Raw genomic sequence first — 8,139 nt, 5'->3', positions numbered from 1 at the left:
CGTCTGGTGAGTCTCTGGGGGAACGTGACAATGTGTCAGCGACGAACATATGTTTTCCTTTCTTGAATGTGATTGTGAAGTTGTATTTCTGCAATCGTAGCATCATACGTTGCAGCCTTGCTGGAGCTGTGTGGATAGGCTTGTTAAGGATGGTTACCAAAGGCTGGTGGTCTGTTTCAATGTGAATTTGTTTACCATATATGTAGTCATTGAATTTGGTGCACGCGAATACCACAGCCAGAAGCTCTTTGTCAATCTGTGCGTAACGCACTTCTGTTTGCGTCAGAGTGCGAGAAGCGTACGCGACAGGTGCATCTTCTTGAAGACACGCAGCTCCGAGTCCAAACTGGGAAGCATCACAGGTGAGTGTGACGGGTTTCTGGACGTCATAGTATTTCAAGGTAGGTGGACTGGAAATCCTGTGCTTCAGATCTTCGAAAGCATCCTGATGCTGTTTAAACCAGCACCACTCTGTGTTTTTACAGGTCAGCTCACGCAGGGGTGCAGACAACTCACTGAGGTTTGGTATGAATTTTCCTAAATAGTTGATCATACCCAGGAAGCGCTGCAGTGCAGTAACATTGTCTGGCGGCAGCATTTCTGTGATTGCTTTTTTGTTTTAGCAGGGTCAGGTTGTAGTCCCTTGCTTGTGAAAATATGTCCAACATAGCTCACCTCATTTAGGCGGAATTTGCACTTTTGAGGATTCAGTCTCAAGTTCACTTCACGAGCACGGTCTAACACTTTCTTCAAATTTACATCGTGTTCCTGCTCGCCGTTGCCCCCCACAATGATGTCATCAACTATGACTGAGCACGGGTAGCCAGCGAAGATCTGTTCCATAGCACGCTGAAAGACCTCGCTGGCTGAATTAATGCCAAAGGGCATCCGAAGAAATCTAAATCTTCCAAATGGCGTACTGAAAGTAGTCAGTAGGGAAGACTTATGATCCAGTGAAATCTGCCAGAATGAGCTTTTGGCGTCTAGTACTGAGAATACAGTGGAGTTTGGCATCTGCGCTGCCACTTCTTCCACTGTGCGCATAGGGTGATGTGGACGTTTTAGAAATTTGTTCAGGTCTCTAGGGTCTATACACAGTCTTATTTCATCTGAGTTTTTCTTGTGAGTGGCCACCATAGATGACACCCAATCGGTTGGCTCAGATATAGGAGTGATAACGCCGATAGCGACCATTCTTTCCAGCTCTGCTTTTACCTTGTGTTGCATTGCTGCAGGAATTCTCCGTGCTGGACGGACGACAGGTTGAGCTTCTTTGTCAAGTTTCATGCAGTATGTTACAGGAAGCCTTCCTACTTCATCTAGGAAAAGATCTGCATATTCTGTGTTAATCTCCTGCGCAAAACTTCCCAGCTGGCATTTTAACGTAGAGTCAGCGTTGAATCAACGTCAGGTGTCAGTGTTGGATAACCGTTGGATTTTGTTTAGATTTTGCAAATCTAATCAACGTTGAAATAGCAACGTCATTCCAACGTCAATCTAATCAACGTTGAAATAGCAATGTCATTCCAACGTCACGTTTCTCAACATAGGTGAATTCGCCAACGTTGAATCAATATTGATTTTAGTTTAGATTTTGCAAATCTAATCAACGTTGAAATAGCAATGTCATTCCAACGTCAATCTAATCAACGTTGAAATAGCAATGTCATTCCAACGTCAATCTAATCAACGTTGAAATAGCAACGTCATTCCAACGTCAATCTAATCAACGTTGAAATAGCAATGTCATTCCAACGTCACGTTTCTCAACATAGGTGAATTCGCCAACGTTGAATCAATATTGATTTTAGTTTAGATTTTGCAAATCTAATCAACGTTGAAATAGCAATGTCATTACAACGTCAATCTAATCAACGTTGAACAGTCAGCTAGGAAGAAGCCAACTGGTCAAAGCAAGACCAGGAAGAAGATTAATAAAGACATTTCACTGACGTAAGAAACATGCTTTATTGCATGGCTGCAAGTGTGCCAACATTTCACACAACATCATTTTACACGTGTCGAACTTTAACCTTTAGAAAAACGGCCCAAACATTGGGCAACATTGAACACGGCTGGTTAAATCTTCCCTTCTTGTTACTTCTTTCTGCCACCGCCACCTATCCTCTCTGGTGCATATTTCAAGTATTTGGCCATGTATTCGTCTACTTTTGTTGTAGTTGTATCAAATGAGCTCAAGACAGCGTCTGATGAGGGGGGGAAAAACAGATCAGTATTAGCAAACGTTAACCTCTCAAATTAAAATATTTTGCAAATATCAACTTTTGTGGAATTGCCAATGTTTCAAGTATATAAATTAGTATTGATCAATGTGCAAGGTCATTGATAATCATGTGCTTGGGCAAGCAACAAAAGGCAGTTGGTAGTAACCAGTGCTGCCGGTAGAGAAGTTAGTCTAGAGCCCAGAATGGAGTACTGTATATAATATTTGAGCATGCTCTGTAGAGTCCTCCAACTAAAATGATTTCTTCATTTCTTATGAATTATTATTCTGCTTACTATATTCAATTATTTAAAACACTGTTACAAAACTACTATGTTAAAGCAAACTCACCACAGATTATCTTGTAGAGACGGGTCTTCATGAAGGCAACCTTCCCACTTCTTCCTCTGAGGCTCATTATGGCCATCATTTTATTTGTCATAGTTCTGCCATGGTTAAACAGATTTATATTAGAATATTATATTGCAATCAAGTTCATTATGAAAATGTAGCAGAGAGTGAGTAAGTGGGTGTGTGGGGGGAGTGCATGACAGTATATGACAGGGAACATCACTGTAAACTAATGCAAAAAAGGAACATAAAGTTACTTACGCAGCCATTGACTTCTTCACATGGTCTGCAGCATCAACGCCTCCCAACATCTTCAGATGTTTACTCGGAAAAGAACAAGAAACAAGAAATTAAAATTATAACCAGAAAATGTGGTCAGAGTCAGACCTCCACAAAGCAGGCACATGATGAGGACGAGGAGTTTGTAGTGGTCACCAAAGTGAACAAGCCAATTGTCATAATGAAACTTTGCCAGCACTTTACAAGATTAATTATTTAAAACTTACCAGTTCTACTCCCTCATTCTTGTCCTCCAAGCGATTCTCTAAAGCTTCAAGCTCTTCTTCAGTGTTTGCCGGCTTCACTTCATAACTTGTTCCAGCAGAGCTCTTTTCCCGCTGTCTTCCCGTATAGTATTTTCCTATAAAATATCCCGAAAAATGAAAATTTCAACATTCATCTTTCTGTTGCTATCCCTCTGCTGACAGCAAAAATTCGTACTACAAAACTGCAGCATTAACTATGCGAGTTGTGAAGCTAGGTCTAACGTGACTTTGCTTACAGATTGGCATGAAATCGTGCTCTCACAACAACCACGCTGTTATCTTAACCCTTGTGTTATGTTGCGGGTCAATTTGACCCGTTTAGATTTTTTAGTTGTTGGAAATACTGGTTAACCTATGTTTTTTTTCTTGATATTTTGTGACTTTTTCTCATTTATCATCATGAACATGCATGCGAAGTTTCAACATGCTGGTGTTTTTTGACATACAAACAAAATTACTGTTCCTTTCGTGATGTTCGCGGGTCAATTTGACCCGCATATTTTAACGCTCTAAGGCAACTGTACGGACCCAAAATAATAACATTTCTTGGTTATATTTTGTTATTTTATTTTTTTACTACCTTATGAAGCTAAAAAATTTAGTTTTCCACACTTATTTCAATGCAGAAAAATATTTTGTCAGCCACAGATGGTAAAAATTACCTATCATTTATTTTTTCAAGCTACCTGAAATAACATTAAACCTTTTATTTTTTTCTTGATATTTTGTGACTTTTTCTCATTTATCATCATGAACATGCATGCAAAGTTTCAACATGCTGGTGTTTTTTGACATATACAAACAAAATAAATGTTCCTTTCGTGATGTTCGCGGGTCAATTTGACCCGCATATTTTAACGCTCTAAGGCAACTGTACGGACCCAAAATAATAACATTTCTTGGTTATATTTTGTTATTTTATTTTTTTACTACATTATGAAGCTAAAAAAATAGGTTTTCCACACTTATTTCAATGCAGAAAAATATTTTGTCAGCCACAGATGGTAAAAATTACCTATCATTTCTTTTCTTTTTTTCAAGCTACCTGAAATAATATTAAACATTTTTTTTTTCTTGATATTTTGTGACTTTTTCTCATTTATCATCATGAACATGCATGCAAAGTTTCAACATACTGGTGTTTTTTTTTTTGACAAATACAAACAAAATTACTATTACGTCTGTGATGTCCATCATAGGCAGCTATTCAAACGCAACTGTACAGACACAAAATAAAAACATTTATTTTATATATGTCAGGGCATTAACTCCAGTTCTAAAGTGTAAGTGTATCTAAAAGTGCTCTAACCCAAACCAAACACACTTGAAAAAGCTAAATCATGGTGTTCAGAATTAATTGCAAATTACAAATGAAAATCTTTGACAGACACAAATAGTAAAATAAGCTCTCATTTATATATTCAAGATATCTGAAATATCTTGAGACTTCGACATAGACAGCAGGAAAAATGAGCTCAGATTAATTGATTAATTGTTCAGTTATGATGTTCTAAGCAAAAAAAAAAAAAAAAAAAAGAAAGTTGAAAAAATGTATATGCAAATATATATAAATATAACGTATATTCAAATTTTAAATAGTTTTAAAAAATGGTTAAAAAACATTTTCATTAAATCATATCTTCAGATATATATTTTTTGGAATATTTGACAAATGCTGATATTAAAAGTTTACAGTTTGAACCTGAATCTTTGTTGTTTTTCATAGTGTGATTTTTGAGGAATTGTATTGAATCCAATGCGGGTCAATTTGACCCGGAACATAAGGGGAGTGCACAGAATTCCAACATAACACGAGGGTTAAAAAGGCCAATATCACGCTAAGGTTGACTTCAAGTAAGCAAAACGATGCTTTGAAAACATCTGTTTCGCTGAAAGGGCAAGGGGGTAGAAACAGGACAACAGTGCAGAGACTGACAGGTCCGATGGAAGGGCTAACATTAATGTTATGAGAGTAAGGTATTAAAATACGGGATATTTTACAGGAAAATTTGTCCACATACTGGTCCCTGGTTTCCCCATTTAACGTATCCCGGTAAATTCCACATCCTTTTCGGGATTCTAGCATCTTTTTTCTTTCTTTTCTTCTCCCTACTCTGTTTCTCCTCGTTCGACTTGCTGTATGTTTACATTCGCGAGGCCATCAACATGGCCGCCACGCCAAGTATGACGTCACGACGCCCATATATGTGACAGAGTCAGGCACACACAACATTTATTTAGGAATTTTCTAGTTATAAAATGTGACTTCAAAAACTTTGCTTACCGTTTGAGATGTTACCACCAAATTCATTCCGAACCCGTCCAGGTCAGAATCTGCCTGACGATGACGACACAGACCCACTTCGCGCATGCGCAATTGGGTGTTGTCTGGAACCGTCAGAGCCAATAGAATCACAGTTGTGTGATGGACAACCGCCGTCCTCCAATCAAGCTCTTGTGTTGAACGATATTCCAAAATGATCAATCAGACTGGAGTTGCTCTCAAAGTATGCCAGGAGATGTAGAAAGCGTCTCAATTCTCTTTTGGCAGATGTGTATTTATTTTTATTTTTTATTCCTTATGAAAACATGAATTGTATCTAAATGATGTATTACAAGATCAATTTCTTTTTTCGGCAAATTGTAACAAATGTGTTATGCAATAAAAAAATAAAAAAAAAGATGTAACGTTAGAAAGCGCTTTTATCACGACTCAACAAACGTTTAATTCAGAGTTGATCTTTCAACGTTGTATCATTATTCATGTATCAACACTTTTTCAACAGTTAATTGATCAGCATTGTTTGGATGTTGGAACAACGTTATTTTTCTATTGATATATTTCAACAAAATGTTTAAAAGTCATGGTTGTAAAAAAATAATGTTGATTTGACGTACAACTAAAAAAATTATTTTTATTTCTATGTTGAATCCGTAGTGAGTTAACAACACCACTTCAACCATTTAGTGTTCAACGTTGTTTTGACGTTGAATTAATGTTACTTAACAAACGTTTAATTCAGAGTTGATCTTTCAACGTTGTATCATTATTCATGCATCAACACTTTTTCAACAGTTAATTGATCAGCATTGTTTGGATGTTGGAACAACGTTATTTTTCTACTGATATATTTCAACAAAATGTTTAAAAGTCATGGTTGTAAAAATAATGTTGATTTGACGTACAACTCAAATTTGATTTATATTTCTATGTTGAATCCACAGTGAGTTAACAACACCATTTCAACCATTTGGTGTTCAACATTGTTTTGACGTTGAATTAATGTTTTTCCATAAACTGACATTATTTCAACCACATTTAAACGTTTAAGGTCAGTCGAATGCCAGCTGGGTTGAGCTCTCTTTTAGACTGACCTGGTGCACTGCGTTATTGAGAGAAATGAGGCCCATCCGAAGACAGTCATATAGCCCAAGCAATGGCTGTACATTTTTTTTCACCACGTAGAACTGTAGAGAATAGTTCTGGTCACTCAGGTTGCATGACAACACAGTTGAACCCGCAGTCTGGATCTCCTCTCCACCATACGCAACAAGCTTCACATGGCTTGATAACTGAAGATTCTCTTCTTGCTTTACCTGTGCAAATGGCTGCATAGACATGATGTTGCATGATGCTCCTGTGTCGATCTTTAGTTCGAGAGGCTTTCCATTGGTTTGGACTGTGCAAGATATTGTGGTTTTCTTTGACTGTTTTGCGTCAATTTCTGCCACCTTCTGTTGATTTAAGGAAACTCCATCTATAAAGAATGAGTCTTCACTGCTGTTTGAAGCTCTTGCAACATCAATTTGATTCACAGTCTTTTTTAGATTCCGTGTACGATGAACTTTCATAGATTTGCAGCATTTTTGGAAGTGGTTCCATTTGTTGCACCTGTGACACTGCTGGCCATATGCAGGACATTTCTCCCGTTTTGCCTCATGGTTGCTTCCACAATTGCTGCAATTATTAATTTGTTGTGGGGCAAACTTGTCTGATTTGTGTTTGGGAGTACGAAACATTTTTCTTTTTACCGTTTGTTGAACACTGTCCACATTTGCCAAATTATGCTTTGGTCCAGCTAGTGTTTTAGTGTGCTGGTCTGTCAGTTCATGTATTTGACATGTTTCAATGGCTTTTGTCAATGTTAGCTCATTGTCACGCAGCAGGAGTTTTCTCATTCCATCATTAAGTATCCCACACACAAGTCGATCCCTTATCAGTTCCTCTTGTAAATCTCCAAACCTGCAACTCTGCGCCTTGTTTCGTAGGTCGGTTACATATGCTTCTATTGTCTCTCCTGGCCTTTGATTTCTTGAATTAAATTTGTGTCTTTCCATCGTTATGTTTGTTTGTGGACTACAAAGTTCGCGAAACTTGCGTTTTAGACATTCCGGGTCCTCACGTGACTCAGCCGGAGTAATTATTCGTCGGTTTTCTCCCTCACCCGTGTAAACAGCGGGTGCATAGACGAACGTTCGTTCGCGCTCAATGGCCTCCGAGCCAGCCAGATTAAGCAGTATGAAAGCTTTTGTGCGAGGCTCTTTTTCTGAGTGTGCAGCAGCAATAAATATGTCAAATTCCTGCTCAAACACACGCCAATTTTCGGCGATATTGCCATCAAAGACAAGTGGATCAGGTCTGCGAAACCCTTCAGCCATGTTTTATTGTGCGATGAACGATGGTGGCTTACTGTGTGAATGTTCGTTGGAAGAGTATCTTCTTTTCTTCGCTGCATTCACGATTCCGTGACGACCACTTCTGACACCATGTTGAATGACGAGCGGCAAGGCAAAGGTTTGTTTAACAACATAACTTTACTAGAGGAGATGCAGAAGTTCAACATACAAGCATATAACTTCATCACCGTAACACATACTCGCGCATGCGTAGAAACCAGCTTTTACAACTTAGTCTGTTGGATTTAAAGCTACAGAGCACTCTGTTCTACATGTAGGTTTTTACAGGAACATACCACATTTCTACATTACAGGAAAATATGGTAATTTACTTTGCATTCT

General features: G+C 38.1%; 1 long non-coding RNA gene across 2 annotated transcripts; it reads right to left on the bottom strand.

Moving 5' to 3' along the window:
* Positions 1 to 1,983: 1,983 nt before the first annotated feature.
* On the bottom strand, positions 1,984 to 3,008 carry LOC307170427. 2 transcript variants are annotated; one of them, XR_013823383.1, is made up of 3 exons: positions 2,837 to 3,008; positions 2,576 to 2,670; positions 1,984 to 2,207 (listed from the first exon to the last, which is right to left on the bottom strand). It is a non-coding gene; the product is annotated as an uncharacterized lncRNA (long non-coding RNA). The 2 variants fall into 2 exon arrangements; XR_013823384.1 differs by having other exon boundaries at positions 2,833 to 2,850.
* Positions 3,009 to 8,139: the final 5,131 nt, after the last annotated feature.

This window comes from Squalius cephalus, assembly GCF_949319135.1.
Source record: "Squalius cephalus genome assembly, chromosome: 13".
NCBI classification, from domain to species: Eukaryota; Metazoa; Chordata; class Actinopteri; order Cypriniformes; family Leuciscidae; genus Squalius; species Squalius cephalus.
The sequence above is the reverse complement of the archived record's forward strand: the minus strand, read 5'-3'. Positions and strand labels throughout refer to the sequence as shown.